General features: G+C 41.3%; 1 non-coding gene across 1 annotated transcript; it reads right to left on the reverse strand.

Moving 5' to 3' along the window:
* Nucleotides 1–638: 638 nt before the first annotated feature.
* Nucleotides 639–746, reverse strand: LOC148568008 (small nucleolar RNA R71). The gene has a single exon (XR_015882077.1). It is a non-coding gene; the product is annotated as a small nucleolar RNA R71 (small nucleolar RNA).
* Nucleotides 747–19,252: the final 18,506 nt, after the last annotated feature.

Raw genomic sequence — 19,252 nt, forward strand, 5'->3', positions numbered from 1 at the left:
CTTCTTCACCCCTATTCCTTTTCTTCTTCTACTAACAATAAGGAACCTCTTTACTGTGACATAGAGGATTCCTCTTCTTTTCTTTTTCTCTTCTCTTTCTTATGAGCAGGGACAAAGAAAAAAGCATTCTTGTTGAAGCTGATCCAGAACCTGAAAGGACTCTGAAGAGAAAACTAAAAGAAGCTAAATTACAACAATCCAGAGACAACCTTATTGAAAATTTCGAACAAGTAAAGGAGATGGCAGCCGAACCCAACAACAATAATGCAAGGAGAATGCTTGGTGACTTTACTGCACCTAATTCCAATTTACATGGAAGAAGCATCTCCATTCCTACCATTGGAGCAAACAATTTTGAGCTAAAACCTCAGCTAGTTTCTCTGATGCAGCAGAACTGCAAGTTTCATGGACTTCCATCTGAAGATCCTTTTCAGTTCTTAACTGAATTCTTGCAGATCTGTGATACTGTTAAGACTAATGGAGTAGATCCTGAAGTCTACAGGCTCATGCTTTTCCCTTTTGCTGTAAGAGACAGAGCTAGAATATGGTTAGACTCTCAACCCAAAGACAGCCTGAACTCTTGGGATAAGCTGGTCACGGCTTTCTTAGCCAAGTTCTTTCCTCCTCAAAAGCTGAGCAAGCTTAGAGCTGATGTTCAAACCTTCAGACAGAAAGAAGGTGAATCCCTCTATGAAGCTTGGGAAAGATACAAGCAGCTGACCAAAAAGTGTCCTTCTGACATGCTTTCAGAATGGACCATCCTGGATATATTCTATGATGGTTTATCTGAGCTATCAAAAATGTCATTGGATACTTCTGCAGGTGGATCCATTCACCTAAAGAAAACGCCTGCAGAAGCTCAAGAACTCATTGACATTGTTGCTAATAACCAGTTTATGTACACTTCTGAGAGGAATCCTGTGAGTAATGGGATGCCTATGAAGAAGGGAGTTCTTGAAATTGATACTCTGAATGCCATATTGGCTCAGAACAAAATATTGACTCAGCAAGTCAATATGATTTCTCAGAGTCTGAATGGAATGCAAGCAGCATCCAACAGTACTCAAGAGGCATCTTCTGAGGAAGAAGCTTATGATCCTGAGAACCCTGCAATAGCAGAGTTAAAATACATGGGTGAACCATATGGAAACACCTACAATCCATCATGGAGAAATCACCCAAATCTCTCATGGAAGGATCAAAAGCCTCAACAAGGCTTTATAATGGTGGAAGAAACAGGTTTAGCAATAGCAAGCCTTTTCCATCATCCACTCAGCAACAAACAGAGAATTCTGAGCAGAATACATCTAGCTTAGCAAATTTAGTCTCTGATCTATCTAAGGCCACTGTGAGTTTTATGAATGAGACAAGGTCTTCCATTAGAAATTTGGAAGCACAAGTGGGCCAGCTGAGTAAAAGGATCACTGAAATCCCTCCTAGTACTCTCCCAAGCAATACAGAAGAGAATCCAAAAGGAGAGTGCAAGGCCATTGAATTAATTACCATGGCCGAACCCACAAGAGAGGAGAAGGACGTGAATCCCAAGGAGGAAGACCTCCTGGGACGTCCAGTGATCAATAAGGAGCTTCCCTCTGAGGAACCTAAGGAATCTGAGACTCATCTAGAGACCATAGAGATTCCATTGAACCTCCTTATGCCATTCATGAGCTCTGATGAGTATTCCTCTTCTGAAGAGAATGAGAATGTTACTGAAGATCAAGCTGCCAAGTTCCTTGGTGCAATCATGAAGCTAAATGCCAAATTATTTGGTATTGAGACTTGGAAAGATGAACCTCCCTTGTTCACCAATAAACTAAGTGTTCTGGATCAACTGACATTGCCTCAGAAGAAACAGGATCCTGGAAAGTTCATAATATCTTGTACCATAGGCACCATGATCTTTAAGGCTCTGTGTGACCTTGGTTCAGGAATAAACCTCATGCCCCTCTCTGTAATAGAGAAACTGGGAATCTATGGGGTGCAAGCCACTAAAATCTCATTAGAGATGGCAAACAATTCAAGAAAACAGGCTTATGGACAAGTAGAGGACGTGTTAGTAAAGGTTGAAGGCCTTTACATCCCTGCTGATTTCATAGTCCTGGATACCGGAAAGGAAGATGATGAATCCATCATCCTAGGAAGACCTTTCCTAGCCACAGCAAGAGCTGTGATTGATGTGGACAGAGGAGAATTGATCCTTCAATTAAATAAGGACAACCTTGTGTTTACAACTCAAGGATCTCTCTCTGCATCCATGGAGAGGAAGCAGAAAAAGCTTCTCTCAAAGCAGAGTCAACCAAAACCCCCACAGTCAAACTCTAAGTTTGGTGTTGGGAGGCCACAACCAAACTCTAAGTTTGGTGTCAAACCCCCATATCCAAACTCTAAGTTTGGTGTTGGGAGGTCTCAACAAAGCTCTGCACATCTGTGAGGCTCCATGAGAGCCCACTGTCAAGCTATTAACATTAAAGAAGCGCTTGTTGGGAGGCAACCCAATATTTATTTATCTAATTTTATTTTTGTTTTTCATGTTTTCTTAGATTCATGATCATGTGGAGTCACAAAATAAACGAAAAATTTAGAAACAGAATCAAAAACAGTGGAAGAAAAATCACACCCTGGAGAAAGCACCTGTCTGGCGTTCAACGCCAGAACAGAGCATGGTTCTGGCGCTGAACGCCCAAAATGGGCAGTATCTGGGCGCTGAACACCCAAAATGGGCAGTATCTGGGCGCTGAACGCCCAAAATGGGTAGCATCTGGGCGCTGAACGCCAGAATTGCACCCTGGAGAAGAGCTGGCGCTAAACGCCCAGAACAAGCATGGTTCTGGCATTCAACGCCAGAAATGGGCAACAAATGGGCATTGAACGCCAAGAGTTGTTTGCAAGGGCATTTTACATGCCTAATTTGGTGCAAGGTTGTAATTCCTTGAACACCTCGGGATCTGTGGACCCCACAGGATCATCTCAGGATCTGTGGACCCCACAGGATCATCTCAGGATCTGTGGACCCCACAGGATCATCTCAGGATCTGTGAATCTCACAGGATCCCCACCCACCTCACCCTCTCTCTCTCCATTCATGGTCATCCCTTCTGTTTTCCATTCACCACTCACATCCATACACACATCCCTCTATCTCCTCCATATCTTCTTCTTCTTCATCTATTCTTTCTTCTCTTGCTCGAGGGCGAGCAATATTCTAAGTTTGGTGTGGTAAAAGCATAAGCTTTTTGTTTTTCCATTACTATTAATGGCACCTAAGGCCAGAGAAACCTCAAGAAAGAGGAAAGGAAAGACAAATGCTTTCACCTCTGAGCCATGGGAGATGGAAAGATTCATCTCACAAGCCCATCACTAAGAAAAGGACGGAGCAAACAAGAGAGCACATTCATGAATCTCAACAGGCACATGAAGAAGCTCATCATCAAGAAATCCCTGAGATACATCAAGGGATGCACTTGCCTCCACAGAATTTTTGGGAGCAAATCAACAACTCCCTAGGAGAATTAAGTTCCAACATGGGACAATTAAGGGTGGAATATCAAGAACACTCCATCATCCTTCATGAAATTAGAGAAGATCAAAAAGCAATGAGGGAGGAGCAACAAAGACAAAGAAGAGACATAGAAGAGCTCAAGGACATCATTGGTTCCTCAAGAAAGAAAGGCACCCATCACTAAGGTGGACTCATTCCTTGTTCTTACTTTCTCTGTTTTTCGTTTTCTATGTTAAGTGCTTATCCATGTTTGTGTCTTCATTACATGATCATTAGTAGTTAGTAACATTGTCTTAAAGTTATGAATGTCCTATGAATCCATCACCTCTCTTAAATGAAAAATTTTTTAATTCAAAAGAACAAGAAGTACATGAGTTTTGAATTCATCCTTGAACTTAGCTTAATTATATTGATGTGGTGACAATGCTTCTTGTTTTCTGAATGAATGCTTGAACAGTGCATATGTCTTTTGAAGTTGTTGTTTAAGAATGTTAAATATGTTGGCTCTTGAAAGAATGATGACAAGGAGACATGTTATTTGATAATCTGAAAAATCATAAAAATGATTCTTGAAGCAAGTAAAAGCAGCAAAGAACAAAGCTTGTAGAAAAAAAAAAGGCGAAAAAAAAAAATAAATAGAAAGAAAAAGAAAAAGCAAGTAGAAAAAGCCAAATCTCTTAAAACCAAGAGGCAAGAGCAAAAAGCCAATAACCCTTAAAACCAAAAGGCAAGGGTAAATAAAAAGGATCCCAAGGCTTTGAGCATCAGTGGATAGGAGGGCCTAAAGGAATAAAATCCTGGCCTAAGCGGCTAAACCAAGCTGTCCCTAACCATGTGCTTGTGGCGTGTAGGTGTCAAGTGAAAACTTGAGACTGAGCGGTTAAAGTCAAGGTCCAAAGCAAAAAAAGAGTGTGCTTAAGAACCCTGGACACCTCTAATTGGGGACTTTAGCAAAGCTGAGTCACAATCTGAAAAGGTTCACCCAATTATGTGTCTGTGGCATTTATGTATCCGGTGGTAATACTGGAAAACAAAGTGCTTAGGGCCACGGCCAAGACTCATAAAGAAGCTGTGTTAAAGAATCATCATACTGAACTAGGAGAGTCAATAACACCATCTGAACTCTGAGTTCATATAGATGCCAATCATTCTGAACCTCAATGGATAAAGTGAGATGCCAGAACTATTCAAGAGGCAAAAAGCTATAAGTCCCGCTCATTTGATTGGAGCTATGTTTCATTGATAGTTTGGAATTTATAGTATATTCTCTTCTTTTTATCCTATTTGATTTTCAATTGCTTGGGGATAAGCAACAATTTAAGTTTGGTGTTGTGATGAGCGGATAATTTATACGCTTTTTGGCATTGTTTTTAGTATGTTTTTAGTATGATCTAGTTACTTTTAGGGATGTTTTCATTAGTTTTTATGTTAAATTCACATTTCTGGACTTTACTATGAGTTTGTGTATTTTTCTGTGATTTCAGGTATTTTCTGGCTGAAATTGAGGGACTTGAGCAAAAATCAGATTCAGAGGTTGAAGAAGGACTGCTGATGCTGTTGGATTCTGACCTCCCTGCACTCAAAATGGATTTTCTGGAGCTACAGAACTCAAAATGGCGCGCTTCCAATTGCATTAAAAAGTAGACATCCAGAGCTTTCCAGCAATATATAATAGTTCATACTTTGCCCGAGTTTAGATGACGCAAACTGGCGTTCAACGCCAGCTCTCTGCCCAATTCTGGGGTCCAGCGCCAGAAACAAGTTGCAAAGTGGAGTTCAACGCCCAAACTGGCACAAAAGCTGGCGTTCAACTCCAAGAATGACCTCTCCACGTGTAGACTTCAAGCTCAGCCCAAGCACACACCAAGTGGGCCCCGGAAGTGGATTTATGCATCAATTACTTACTTCTGTAAACCCTAGTAGCTAGTTTATTATAAATAGGACCTTTTACTATTGTATTAGACATCTTTGGACGCCTAGTTCTTAGATCAGAGGGGCTGGCCATTTGGCCATGCCTGGACCTTTTACTTATGTAATTTTAACGGTAGAGTTTCTACACTCCATAGATTAAGGTGTGGAGCTCTGCTGTTCCTCAAAGATTAATGCAAAGTACTACTATTTTTCTATTCAACTCAACTTATTCCGCTTCTACGATATTCATTCGCACTTCAACCTGAATGTGATGAACGTGACAATCATCATCATTCCCTATGAACGCGTGCCTGACAACCACTTCCGTTCTACATTAGATTGAATGAGTATCTCTTAGATCTCTTAATCAGAATCTTCGTGGTGTAAGCTAGAATGATGGCGGCATTCAAGAGAATCCGGAAAGTCTAAACCTTGTCTGTGGTATTCCGAGTAGGATTCAATGATTGAATGACTGTGACGAGCTTCAAACTCGCAAGTGCTGGGCGTAGTGACAGACGCAAAAGGAGGGTGAATCCTATTCCAGCATGATCGGGAACCTCAGATGATTAGCCGTGCCGTGACAGGGCATCTTGGACCATTTTCACAAGAGGAGGGGATGTAGCCACTGACAACGGTGATGCCCTTGCATAAAGCCAGCCATGGAAAGGAGTAAGACTGATTGGATGAAGACAGCAGGAAAGCAGAGGTTCAGAGGAACGAATGCATCCCTATGCGCTTATCTGAAATTCTCACCAATGATTTACATAAGTATTTCTATCCTTATTATATTATCCTATTTTCGAAAACTCCATAATTATTTTATATCCGCCTGACTGAGATTTACAAGGTGACCATAGCTTGCTTCATACCAACAATCTCCGTGGGATTCGACCCTTACTCACGTAAGGTATTACTTGGACGACCCAGTGCACTTGTTGTTTAGTTGTATCGAAGTTGTGACAAATTATGAATTGAGATTAGAGCACCAAGTTTTTGGAGCTATTACCAGAGATCACAATTTCGTGCACCAATAACTTTGATGTTTTCCTTATGTTCTTGCTTTGTCGCTCTGTTATTGCCTCCAAAGGATGCTCCTGGACCAGTGGGTTGTGTCCTGGGATTTTCCTTTTGTCATGTGTGATTTTAGATCGAGTTACATTTGTTTTGTCTGAGCTATTTTCTTTATTGTGCCCAAGTTATTTATTTAGTAATTCCTCTCTCTTTTCTTTGCTGTAGGATTAGTTGACCATGTCTTCTCGCAAAAATATTGTCGAGACCTCCTCCAAAGTCCCCGAGGGCATGTCTGATTGGCTGGACTCCCTTGTCTTGATGTGTGTCTCTGTAGTTAATTCTGAATTCTGTGCAGAGCTTAGAAAATATCACCGACTCTGTAAAAATAGAGATCAGGAAAAGAACTATGAATTGGTAGCGCCTGATTTTGAGGAGAGGGTTTGCTTTCCTGTTCTGACCCGGGGGGAACGCCCTTTCTTTTATGCTTATGACTATTTTTTTAGCCAGTTGAATATTACTTTTTCTTTCACTTCCTTTGAGACCGACTTGTTGTGGTCGTGTAATGTAGCTCCATCCCAACTCCATCTGAACTCCTGGGGTTTTATCAAGATTTTTCAGTTGCTTTGCCAAGAGCTAGACGTCACACCTTCTCAGACTCTCTTTCTTTATCTTTTTGTTTTGACTAAGCCCGGGATTTTCTCGAAAAAGAAAGCCTCTTGGATTTCTTTTAGATCTGCCCAGGGACATAAGGTTTTTGCTATGTATGATGAGTTCTTTAGGGACTTTAAGAATTACTTTTTTAAGATCCGAGCTGTTGAGGGAGCTCGACCATTTTTTTTAGAAGCAAATAATGAGCCTGCCTTCCCCTTGTGTTGGCAAAAGAATGTGGTAGTGTCTCGATACACGTGGGAGATGCTTGACGAGGTCGAGCAGTCTTTTGTAAATGTCTTGGAGGATATTTGGAGGGAACCTCCCCATCTTGATACCAAGAAGTTTTTGGGAGATTCATTCCTTGTCCGAACCGTGCTGGGTATTGATCAATATATTTTGCTCTGTTTTTATCTTGCTTCCTTCTTTTTCCAGTTTGTAACCTGCTTCTATGGTTGATTTTGTTTTTCAGAGATGGCCAAGAACAATGACTCTATGAAAGCCTTTAAAAAGGCGAGGAAGGCTACGGCGGCCCAAAACATCTCGGCCAAAGTGGCTGGGGAAGGGTCTTCCCGGGTTCCTCTTAAACAGCCTGCGCTGAGCTCTCCTGGACCGAGGAGGATGATTCCTACCCCTCGGGTCCATGTGCTCGATCCTCCCCAGGCTTCTGCTGCTGTCTCTTCTCCTACGGCCGTTCCTCCTTCCAAAAGACCTCGGACTATTGAGCCTTTCAATCTAGATGCTCCTGACTTTGATGCTGTTGGGTTTGTCGACCAGCAGATTGCTCCTTATGGTGTCATTCCTACTGATGATGTTTCTCTTCTTCATCATTTGGATTTTATAACTCAGAGCAACATCAAGATGGCACATATAGGGTCATCTCTGTACCAAACCGCCCATGATCTTCCTATCCATGCAACGAAGGCCTTTATGGAGGAGGCCAAATCGGAGTTTGACCGAATTAAGGGTTTGAAGGAGGAGCTCGAGGTGAAAGTGACCAGGTTGGAGAAAGAGTTGGAGGGTGAAAAGACTAGAGCTATTGCTTTGGCAGCCTCTGCGAAGTTGGCTGAGGATACGGCATTGAAGCATAAGGAGAGCTATGTCACTACTTATAAGGAGATGATGGATCTCAGGGAGAGTTTGGAATCTGTCCGAGCTGATTATGCCGAACTTCAAGGTCATCTTGTAGGCAGTGTTAATGCTAATTATGAGAATTTGAAGGCGCAAGTTCGAGTTCTTGCGCCCGAGCTTGACCTTTCCCTTTTTAGTTTGGACAGCATTGTTAAGGATGGTAAGATTGTCCCTGATGATCCCGATGATGATGATGACGTCAGTCCTCCTGCTGTATCCTCTGCCAAAACTTTTGTTATTCTGCCCTCCTCCATTTCAGCTGAAGCCAGTCAGCCGGAGTCTGATCCAGATGTTCAAATTCTGAACCGGGATGATGGGACAGTAGATGTGGTGCCTCTTCAAACTCGTCCTCCTTCACCCCGGGATGCTGTCACTGGAGAATCTTTGAATCTGTTGTAGTTTTTTGTTTATGAATATTTGATGTGTATAGCTCGGTCTGTGGGCCTTGAACTCTTTTTGGTTTGTTGTTTTTATCTGTTGGATACTCATAGTTGCTTTTCTATTAGCAACTTTATTTTTGAAAAAACAAAGTATTTTCTCAGGCTTTGGGGTCGACTTTGGGTGGCCTCTTGAGTCTTGTTATTATTATAACCTTGTTTCTTTCGTGATACGCTTGTCTGCACCTATCTGACACCTTCTATGTTTTTGGGAGTGTTGGAACCTTATTATCCAACCTCTTTTGATTGCCTCCGTACTTTCATACTTGTAGCTTGATTCTTTTGAGGTCGTGGATTTTTGGGTCCAACTTGCATGCCTTCTGTCGGCCGACTTCTTCATCTCGGCCTAAAGTTATTTCTAGTAATCCATTTTGTTTGGGCCTTATCAGGTCTTTTTCTATGGATTTACCTTTTTATAACTTTTTGGCATCTTGGTCAGGCCGACTTCATCATGTTAGTCTTTAGTTATTTCTAGTAATCCATATTATTTGGACCTTTGTCAGGTCTCTTTTATGGATTACTTTTATAACTTTTTGTGATTGATGGGAGGCCGACTTCATCATATCGGTCCCTTCTAAGTTATTTTTAGTAATCCATTTTGGATCTTTGTCAGATCTCTTTTATGGATTACTTTTATAACTTTTTATGATTGATGGGAGGCCAAATTCATCATATCGGTCCCTTCTAAGTTATTTTTAGTAATTCTCCTTTTTAGGGCTGGCCAGGCCTCTTTCTAGGGATTTACTTTTTATAACTTTTGTTGTTATGATCGACTGGTCCAAGTTTTTCATGTCGATCCATCTTTTAAGTTATTTTTTAGCAACCCATTTTTATTAAGACCTCGCCAGGTCCTTTCCTATGGGTCACTTTCGATAACTTCTTGCATTTAATCTGTTTTTGTTGCTTTTCATCTTTGCCGATTTTGTAGAAATTGGGTTTGATCCTTGCTTGGTCGACCTTTTGATGAATTCAGTTTTCATCTTTGTTGATCTTTATTGTGATCGGGCAGTGAATTTGGTTTTCACTTTGGCCGATCTATAGCTTTATAATCGGGCGATGAAATTTTGCGTTTCAGATTAATGCGTCTTGATAAAGGATTTGTAGAAAATCTGAAAAACTTTATTCAAAATAGAGAATATGCAAATATATACATGTGGGAGTTTTACTCCTCTAAGTTAGGTATTTATGGATCTTGGCTTGGTGTCTCGTTAAAAAATCTTTTTAAGGAAAAATAGTGCACCTCATCCTAAGATCTTTTCTACCTCCTAACTGTAGTACCTCCTTAAGTTGCAGGCGTACCATGACCTTGGAAGCTCTCGCCCTTCGAGTTCGGATAGCTTGTAGTAGCCTCTTCCGAGTACTTATATGACTCGGTAGGGGCCCTTCCAATTTGCTGCCAGCTTTCCTTCTCCAGGTCGAGTTGTTCCGATATCATTTCGGATTAGGACGAGGTCGTTCTCGGCAAAACCTCGTGGCACTACCTTTTGGTTGTATCTTGAAGCCATTCGACGTTTTAACGCCTCTTCCTTGATCCGAGCTCTTTCTTGGATTTCTAGAAGTAGGTCGAGTTCTTCCCTTTGAAGTTGGGAGTTGGCCTCTTCATTGTAGTGGATCACTCTGGGTAATCCTTCTTCGACCTCTACTGGGATCATTGCCTCCATTCTGTAAGCCAATCGGAAAGGTGATTCCTTTGTGGTGGAGTGTGAAGTTGTTCGATATGCCCATAGGACTTGTGGGAGCTCTTCAGCCCAGGCTCCCTTTGCATTCTGTAATCTCCGTTTTAACCCGGCTAATATGACTTTGTTAGCAGCTTCTGCTTGTCCATTGGCCTGGGGGTCTTCTATGGATGTAAATTGGTGTTTTATGTTCAGATCGGCCACCAATTTTTTGAAGCCTGCATCTGTAAATTGAGTGCCATTGTCTGTGGTGATGGAGTATGGAACCCCAAACCTTGTGACAATGTTTCTATACAGGAATTTTCGACTTCTTTGAGCAGTGGCGTTAGCTAGAGGTTCTGCCTCAATTCATTTTGTAAAATAGTCTACTCCCACGATGAGGAATTTGACTTGTCCAAATCCTTGGAGGAAAGGTCGAAGAAGATCGAGTCCCCATTTTGCAAATGGCCAGGGTGAGGTTACGCTGATAAGCTCCTCTGGTGGGGTGATATGAAAGTTGGCATGTTTCTGACATGGTGGACATGTCTTCACAAATTTTGTTGCTTCTTTTTGTAAAGTCGGCCAATAAAATCCGGCCCGAAGTACTTTTTTGGTAAGTGCCCATGCTCTGAGATGATTGCCACAGATGCCACTGTGTACTTCTTCTAAAACTTCCTTTGTGTTGGAAGTCGGCACACATTTTAATAATGGTGTTGAAATCCCTCTCTTGTATAGGGTATTGTTTATGATAGTGTAGTATTGTGCCTCCCGTTTTAACCTTTTTGCCTCCTTTTTATCTGCAGGGAGTGCTTCTATTTTGAGGTAGTTAATTATGGGAGTCATCCATCTTTGATCCAAACCTGTTATGGCTAAGATCTTTTCTTCCGAGATTGACGGGTTCTGTAGCATTTCCTGTGTGAGGCTTCTATTGTTGCCCCCTGGTTTGGTGCTGGCTAGTTTTGAGAGTGCATCAGCTCGAGCATTCTGTTCCCGAGGTATGTGACGGACCTCAAATTCCCCGAGTTGTCCGAGCTGTTCTCTGGTTTTGTCCAAGTACTTTTTCATGGTGGGATCCTTGGCTTGGTAGCTCCCTGCTATTTGTGAGGTGACTACTTGTGAGTCGCTGAAGATGGTAAGCTTTTGAGCTCCAACTTCCTTAGCCAGCTTCAAACCAGCTAGTAGTGCTTCATATTCGGCTTGATTGTTTGAAGCAGGGAACCCGAATTTGAGGGAAAGTTCGATTTGGGTTCCCTGATCACTTTCTAGTATCACGCCTGCACCACTTCCCGTTTTGTTTGAAGAGCCGTCTACGTATAGATTCCATTCTGTAGGGATTTTCGGGGTGTCCGTAAACTCAACAATGAAGTCAGCCAGATACTGTGATTTAATGGTTGTTCGAGCTTCATATTGAAGGTCGAATTTGGACAACTCGACTGCCCATTACAAGATTCTTCCTGCTAAGTCTGTTTTTTGTAAGATGCCTTTTATGGGCTGGTTGGTCCGAACCCTGATAATGTAGGCTTGGAAATATGGGCGAAGTCGTCGAGATGTTAATATGAGAGCATAGGCAAATTTTTCTATTTTTTGGTAGTTCAGTTCGGACCCTTGTAGTGCTTTGTTAATGAAGTATATAGGTTGTTGTCTGTTGTTGTCTTCTCGGACCAGTGCTGAGGCTACTGCCCGATTTCTACTGCAAGGTACAATACAAGTGGTTCTCCTTCCTGTGGCCGAATTAGAATAGGTGGTTGTCCCAAGAACCTTTTGAAATCCTGGAAGGCCTGCTTGCACTCTGTTGTCCATTTGAACCTCTTTCCCTTCCTTAGAGTGGCGTAGAAAGGTAGAGATCTTATTGCTGATCCGGCTAGAAATCTGGACAAGGCTGCCAATCTTCCATTGAGTTGTTGTACCTCTATGACACAGGTCGGACTCTTCATGTCGAGTATAGCCCGGCATTTATCCGGATTTGTCTCGATTCCTCTTTGTGTGAGCATAAAACCCAAGAATTTACCTGCTTCTACTATGAAGGTGCATTTTGCCGGATTAAGTCGCATGCCATGCCTTCTTATAGTGTCGAACACTTGAGTGAGGTCAGACAAAAACGACTCTTCACTTTGTGTCTTTATTAACATGTCGTCCACATAAACTTCCATGACTTTTCCGATGTGGTCTACGAAGACCTTATTTATTAATCTTTGATAAGTGGCTCCTATATTTTTGAGTCTGAATGGCATGACGATGTAGCAGTAGTTTGCTTTTCGGGTTAAGAATGAGGTTTTTTCTTGATCAGAAGGGTACATTGGGATTTGATTGTATCCCGAGTAGGCATCTGATGAGCGGATATTTTATACGCTTTTTGGGGTTAATTTCATATAGTTTTTAGTATGTTTTAGTTAGTTTTTAGTTTATTTTCATTAGTTTCTAGGCAAAATTCATATTTCTGGACTTTACTATGAGTTTGTGTATTTTTCTATAATTTCAGGTATTTTCTGGCGGAAATTGAGGGAGCTGAGCAAAAATCTGATTCAGGCTGAAAAAGGACTGCTGATGCTGTTGGATCCTGACCTCTCTGCACTCGGAATGGAATTTCTGGAGCTACAGGAGTCCAATTGACGCGCTTTTAATTGCGTTGGAAAGAAGACATCCAGGGCTTTCCAGCAATATATAATAGTCCATACTTTGCTCAAGGATAGATGATGTAAACTGGCGTTCAACGCCAGTTCCATGTTGCTGTCTGGCGTCTAGCGCCAGAAACACGTTAAAAGTTGGAGTTCAACGCCAGAATTACGTTACAACCTGGCGTTGAACGCCCAAAACAGCCCAGGCACGTGAGAAGCTTTAGTCTCAGCCCCAGCACACACCAAGTGGGCCCCAGAAGTGAATTTCTGCACTATCTATCATAATTTACTCATTTTCTGTAAACCTAGATTACTAGTTTAGTATTTAAACAACTTTTAGAGATTTATTTTGTATCTCATGACATTTTTAGATCTGAACTTTGTAATCTCTGACGGCATGAGTCTCTAAACTCCATTTTTGGGGGTGAGGAGCTCTGCTGTGTCCTGATAAATTAATGCAAGTATTTCTGTTTTCTATTCAAACATGTGTGTTCCTCTCTATGATATCCATTCGCACTTCAACATGAATGTGATGAACGTGACAATCATCATCATTCCCCCACGAACGCGTGCCTGACAACCACTTCCGTTCACCGTAGAATGAATGAATATCTCTTGGATCTCTTATTCAAATCTTCGTGGTATAAGCTAGATTGATGGCAGCATTCAAGAGAATCCGGAAAGTCTAAACCTTGTCTGTGGTATTTCGAGTAGGATTCAGGGATTAAATGACTGTGACAAGCTTCAAACTCACGAGTGCTGGGCGTAGTGACAGACGCAAAAGGATAGTAAATCCTATTCCGGTACGATCGAGAACCTGCAGATGATTAGCCGTGAGGTGACAGCGCACCTGGACCCTTTTCACTGGAAGGATGGATGGTAGCCATTGACAATGGTGATCCACCAACACACAGCTTGCCATAGGAGGACGTGCATGCGTGAATCAGAAACAGAGGAAAGCAGAATTTCAAAAGACAAAGCATCTCCAAAACTCCAACATATTCTCCATCATTGCATACAAGTATAATTTGTGTTCTGCCCTTCTTACTTTTCACAATTCAAATTAAGAATTATTATTCATATTATATCCTGACTAAGAGTTACGAGATAACCATAACTTGCTTCAAGCCAACAATCTCCGTGGGATCGACCCTTACTCACGTAAGGTATTACTTGGACGACCCAGTGCACTTGCTGGTTAGTTGTGCGAAATTGTAAGAGAGTAATGTGAACATTGACATCACAATTTCGTGCACCAAGTTTTTGGCGCCGTTGCCGGGGATTGTTTGAGTTTGAATAACTGACGGTGAATCCTGTTGCTTAGATTAGGAAAATTTTGTCGTTTGGGTCAGAGTCTTTTATATTCTTTTCAAAAAAAAAATAAAATAAAAATAAAAATAATGTTTTTTTTTAGTTATTAAAAATATTTTTCAAAACAAGTGTTACATTTACTGGCCATTTGCCTAGAGCGTTGGTCTGTGTTCTTGGTAAATTGGGTACCTTCTTTTTAAAATTCTTTTTCAAAAATAATTTTTACATTAAATCTTGTGCCAAACTTCAAGTTTGGTGTTTCCTTGTTGGTTTTTCTTTGGTTTTCGAAAAATCTTATTTTGGTTTTCTAAAAATTTTAAGTTTGGTGTTCCTTCTTCATGTTCTTGTATTCTTGTGAATCTTCAAAGTGTTCTTGAGTTTTCCTTGTGTCTTGATCTTAAAATTTTTAAGTTTGGTGCTCCTTGGTGCTTTCCCTCCAAAATTTTCGAAAACAAGGAGCATTAGATCTAAAAATTTTAAATCTTGTGCTATCTTATTGTTTTTCTCTCTCCTCTTTAAATTCAAAAAATATCTTTTCTCTTTATTTTAAAGCAAATTTTTGAAATCTACCTTTAAAATTCAGATTTTTAATTCAAAATTTAAAACCTCTTTCAAAAAAAATCATCATATCCTTTTCAAAACTTCTTAACCATTTTCTCTCTCCTCATTTTTTTGAAAATCTTCACCCATTTTAATTTATTTTATTTTCGAAATAAATAAAGAAATAAATAAATAAATAAAAATAATTTTTTATTACATCATCTCCCTTTCTTCATCATGGATCTAAGTGGAAATGAACAGTCCAGAAGGACTCTGGGGTCATATGCTAACCCCTCTACTGCTTCATATGGGAGTAGTATCTGCATACCTTCCATTGGAGTCAGTAGCTTTGAGTTGAATCCTCAGCTCATTATCATGGTGCAGCAAAGCTGCCAATATTCCGGTCTTCCACAGGAAGAACCTACAGAGTTTCTGGCACAATTTTTACAAATTGCTGACACAGTACATGATAAGAAAGTAGATCAGGATGTCTACAGATTATTACTGTTTCCATTTGCTGTAAAAGACCAAGCCAAGAGGTGGTTAAATAACCAACCTAAGGCTAGCATAAGGACATGGAAACAGCTGACAGAAAAATTCCTGAATCAATACTTTCCTCCAAAACGAATGACACAGCTAAGGCTGGACATCCAAGGCTTTAAACAAGGAGATAATGAATCTCTTTATGATGCCTGGGAGAGATACAGAGAGATGCTACGAAAATGCCCCTCTGAAATGTTTTCAGAGTGGGTTCAGTTAGACATCTTCTATTATGGGCTTACAGAAAGAGCTCAGATCTCTCTAGATTACTCAGCTGGTGGATCTATCCACATGAGAAAGACAATTGAAGAAGCTCAAGAGCTCATTGATACAGTTGCCAGAAATCAGCATCTGTACCTAAGCAGTGACCCTTCCATGAAAGAAGAAGTTAAAACAGTAACTGCAGAACTCAGTCCTGTAGAACAAGCTGCTGAATTCAATCAGCAATTGGACTTTCTAACACAACAGTTAGCCAAATTCAAAGATAGACTACAAGAGACAAGGATGGCTAATATAAATATGGAAGAACAATTGAAGCAAACAAAACAGCAGCTGTCAAAACAAATAACAGAAGAATGCCAAGCAGTTCAATTAAGAAGTGGGAAAACATTAAATACCCCACCTTAAGGCAGCAGGAAGCCAAGGAATAAGAAAACCACCCATAATCCATCTGAGGACTGTAAGAGCCCAGGAAAAAATAATTCTGGCGTCAAAACGCCAGAAATTGGGTGGAAGGCTGGCGCTGAACGCCCAGACCATGCTTAGAACTGGCGTTCAACGCCAGAAATAAGCAAGGAACTGGCGTTGAACGCCCAAAGGAAGCACAGTTCTGGTGTTCAGACGACAGGAACAGTTGAGGAATTAGAATCTAACGTCAATCCAGCTTCCAACCCTGGCATTCAAATGCCAGTGAGGGATCAGACACCCACAAGTACTGATGACAACCCCTCTAAAAAGGCTTCTTCAACCACTTCTGTAGGAAATAAACCTACAGCAACCAAGGTTGAGGAATATAAAGCCAAGATACCTTATCCTCAAAAACTCTGCCAAGAGGAGCAGGATAAGCAATTTGCTCGCTTTGCAGATTATCTCAGGACTCTTGAAATTAAGATTCCGTTTGCAGAGGCACTTGAGCAAATACCTTCTTATGCCAAGTTCATGAAAGAGATTTTGAGTCATAAGAAGGATTGGAGAGAAACTGAAAGAGTTTTCCTCACTGAAGAATGCAGTGCAGTCATTCTGAAAAGCTTCCCAGAAAAACTTAAAGATTCCGGGAGCTTTATGATACCATGCATATTAGAGGGTAATTGCACCAAGACAGCTTTATGTGATCTTGGGGCAAGCATCAATCTAATACCTGCATCCACTATCAGGAAGTTTGGCTTAACTGAAGAAGTTAAACCAACCCGGATATGTCTCCAACTTGCTGATGGTTCCACTAAATACCCATCAGGCGTGATTGAGGACATGATTGTCAGGGTTGGGCCATTCGCCTTTCCCACTGACTTCGTAGTGCTGGAGATGGAGGAGCACAAGAGTGCTACTCTCATTCTATGAAGACCTTTCCTGGCAACTGGACGAACTCTCATTGATGTCCAAAAGGGGGAAGTCACCCTGAGAGTCAATGAAGATGAGTTTAAGTTGAATGCTGTCAAAGCCATGCAGCATCCAGACACACCAAAAGACTGCATGAAAGTTGATCTTATTGACTCCTTGGTAGAAGAGATCAACATGGCTGAGAGGCTCGAATCAGAGCTGGAAAACATCTTTAAAGATATTCCACCTGATCTAGAGGATTCAGAGAAATTGAAAGAGTCTCTGAAAATTCCTCAGGAAGAGGAAAAACCTCCTAAACCCGAGTTCAAACCATTACCACCATCCCTGAAATATGCATTTCTGGGAGAAGGTGATACTTTTCCAGTGATCATAAGCTCTGCTTTAAATCCACAGGAAGAGGAAGCACTAATTCAAGTGCTAAGGACATACAAGACAGCTCTTGGGTGGTCCATAAGTGACCTTAAGGGCATAAGCCCAGCTAGATGCATGCACAAGATCTTATTGGAGGACAATGCTAAGCCAGTGGTTCAACCACAGAGGCGGCTAAATCCAACCATGAAGGAAGTGGTGCAGAAAGAGGTCACTAAATTACTGGAGGCTGGGATTATTTATCCTATTTCAGATAGCCCCTGGGTGAGTCCTGTTCAAGTTGTCCCTAAAAACGGAGGCATGACAGTGGTTCATAATGAAAAAATGAACTTGTTCCTACCAGAACAGTTACAGGGTGGCGCATGTGTATTGACTACAGAAGGCTCAATACAGCCACCAGAAAGGATCATTTTCCTTTACCATTCATAGATCAGATGCTAGAAAGACTAGCAGGTCATAATTATTACTGCTTTTTGGATGGCTATTCAGGCTACAACCAAATTGCAGTAGATCCCCAGGATCAAGAGAAAACAGCATTCACATGTCCATCTGGAGTATTTGCTTATAGAAGGATGCCTTTTGGGCTGTGTAATGCGCCTGCAACCTTTCAGAGATGCATGCTCTCTATTTTCTCTTATATGGTGGAAAATTTCTAGAAGTCTTCATGGATGACTTCTCAGTATATGGAGACTCATTCAGCTCCTGTCTTGATCACTTGACACTGGTTTTGAAAAGATGCCAAGAGACCAACCTGGTTTTAAACTGGGAAAAATGTCACTTTATGGTGACTGAAGGGATTGTCCTTGGGCATAAAATTTCAAACAAGGGAATAGAGGTGGATCAAGCTAAAATAGAGGTAATTGAAAAATTACCACCACCTGCCAATGTTAAGGCAATCAGAAGCTTTCTGGGGCATGCAGGATTCTATAGGAGGTTTATAAAAGATTTTTCAAAAATTGCAAAACCTCTAAGCAACCTGCTAGCTGCTGACACGCCATTTGTGTTTGACACAGAGTGTCTGCAGGCGTTTGAAACTCTGAAAGCTAAGCTGGTCACAGCACCAATTATCTCTGCACCAGACTGGACATTACCGTTCGAATTAATGTGTGATGCCAGTGATCACGCCATTGGTGCAGTACTGGGGGCAGAGGCATGACAAGCTTCTGCATGTCATTTATTATGCTAGTCGTGTTTTGAATGATGCCCAGAAAAATTACACAACCACAGAAAAATAATTGCTTGCAGTGATTTATGCCATTGACAAGTTTAGATCATACTTAGTAGGATCAAAAGTGATTGTGTACACAGATCATGCTGCTCTTAAATATCTACTCACAAAGCAGGATTCAAAACCCAGACTCATAAGATGGGTGTTACTTCTGCAAGAGTTTGATATAGAAATAAGAGACAGAAAAGGGACAGAAAACCAAGTGGCTGACCATCTGTCCCGGATAGAACCAGTGGAAGGGGCGTCCCCCCCCCCTTTATTGAGATCTCTGAAACCTTTCCGGATGAGCATTTATTCGCCATTCAGGAATTACCATGGTTTGCAGACATTGCAAACTACAAAGCTGCAAGGTTCATTCCCAAGGAGTACAACAGGCAATAAAAGAAAAAATTAATTACTGATGCAAAGTACTACTTGTGGGATGAACCCTATCTCTTTAAGAGATGTGCAGACGGAATAATCCGTAGGTGTGTGCCTAGAGAAGAAGCACAGAGGATCCTATGGCATTGCCATGGATCACAATATGGAGGCCATTTCGGAGGTGAGCGAACAGCCACCAAGGTCCTCCAATGTGGATTCTACTGGCCTACACTCTATAGAGATTCCCGAGAGTTTGTACGTAACTGTGATAGTTGCGAGAGAGCTGGTAATTTACCTCATAGTTATGCCATGCCTCAACAAGGAATCTTGGAGATTGAGTTGTTTGATGTATGGGGAATTGATTTCATGGGGCCTTTCCCACCATCATACTCAAACACTTATATTCTGGTGGCAGTTGACTATGTATCAAAATGGGTAGA

The sequence above is a fragment of the Arachis ipaensis genome, chromosome B4, assembly GCF_059453495.1.
Source record: "Arachis ipaensis isolate K30076 ecotype BB chromosome B4, ASM5945349v1, whole genome shotgun sequence".
NCBI classification, from domain to species: domain Eukaryota; kingdom Viridiplantae; phylum Streptophyta; class Magnoliopsida; order Fabales; family Fabaceae; genus Arachis; species Arachis ipaensis.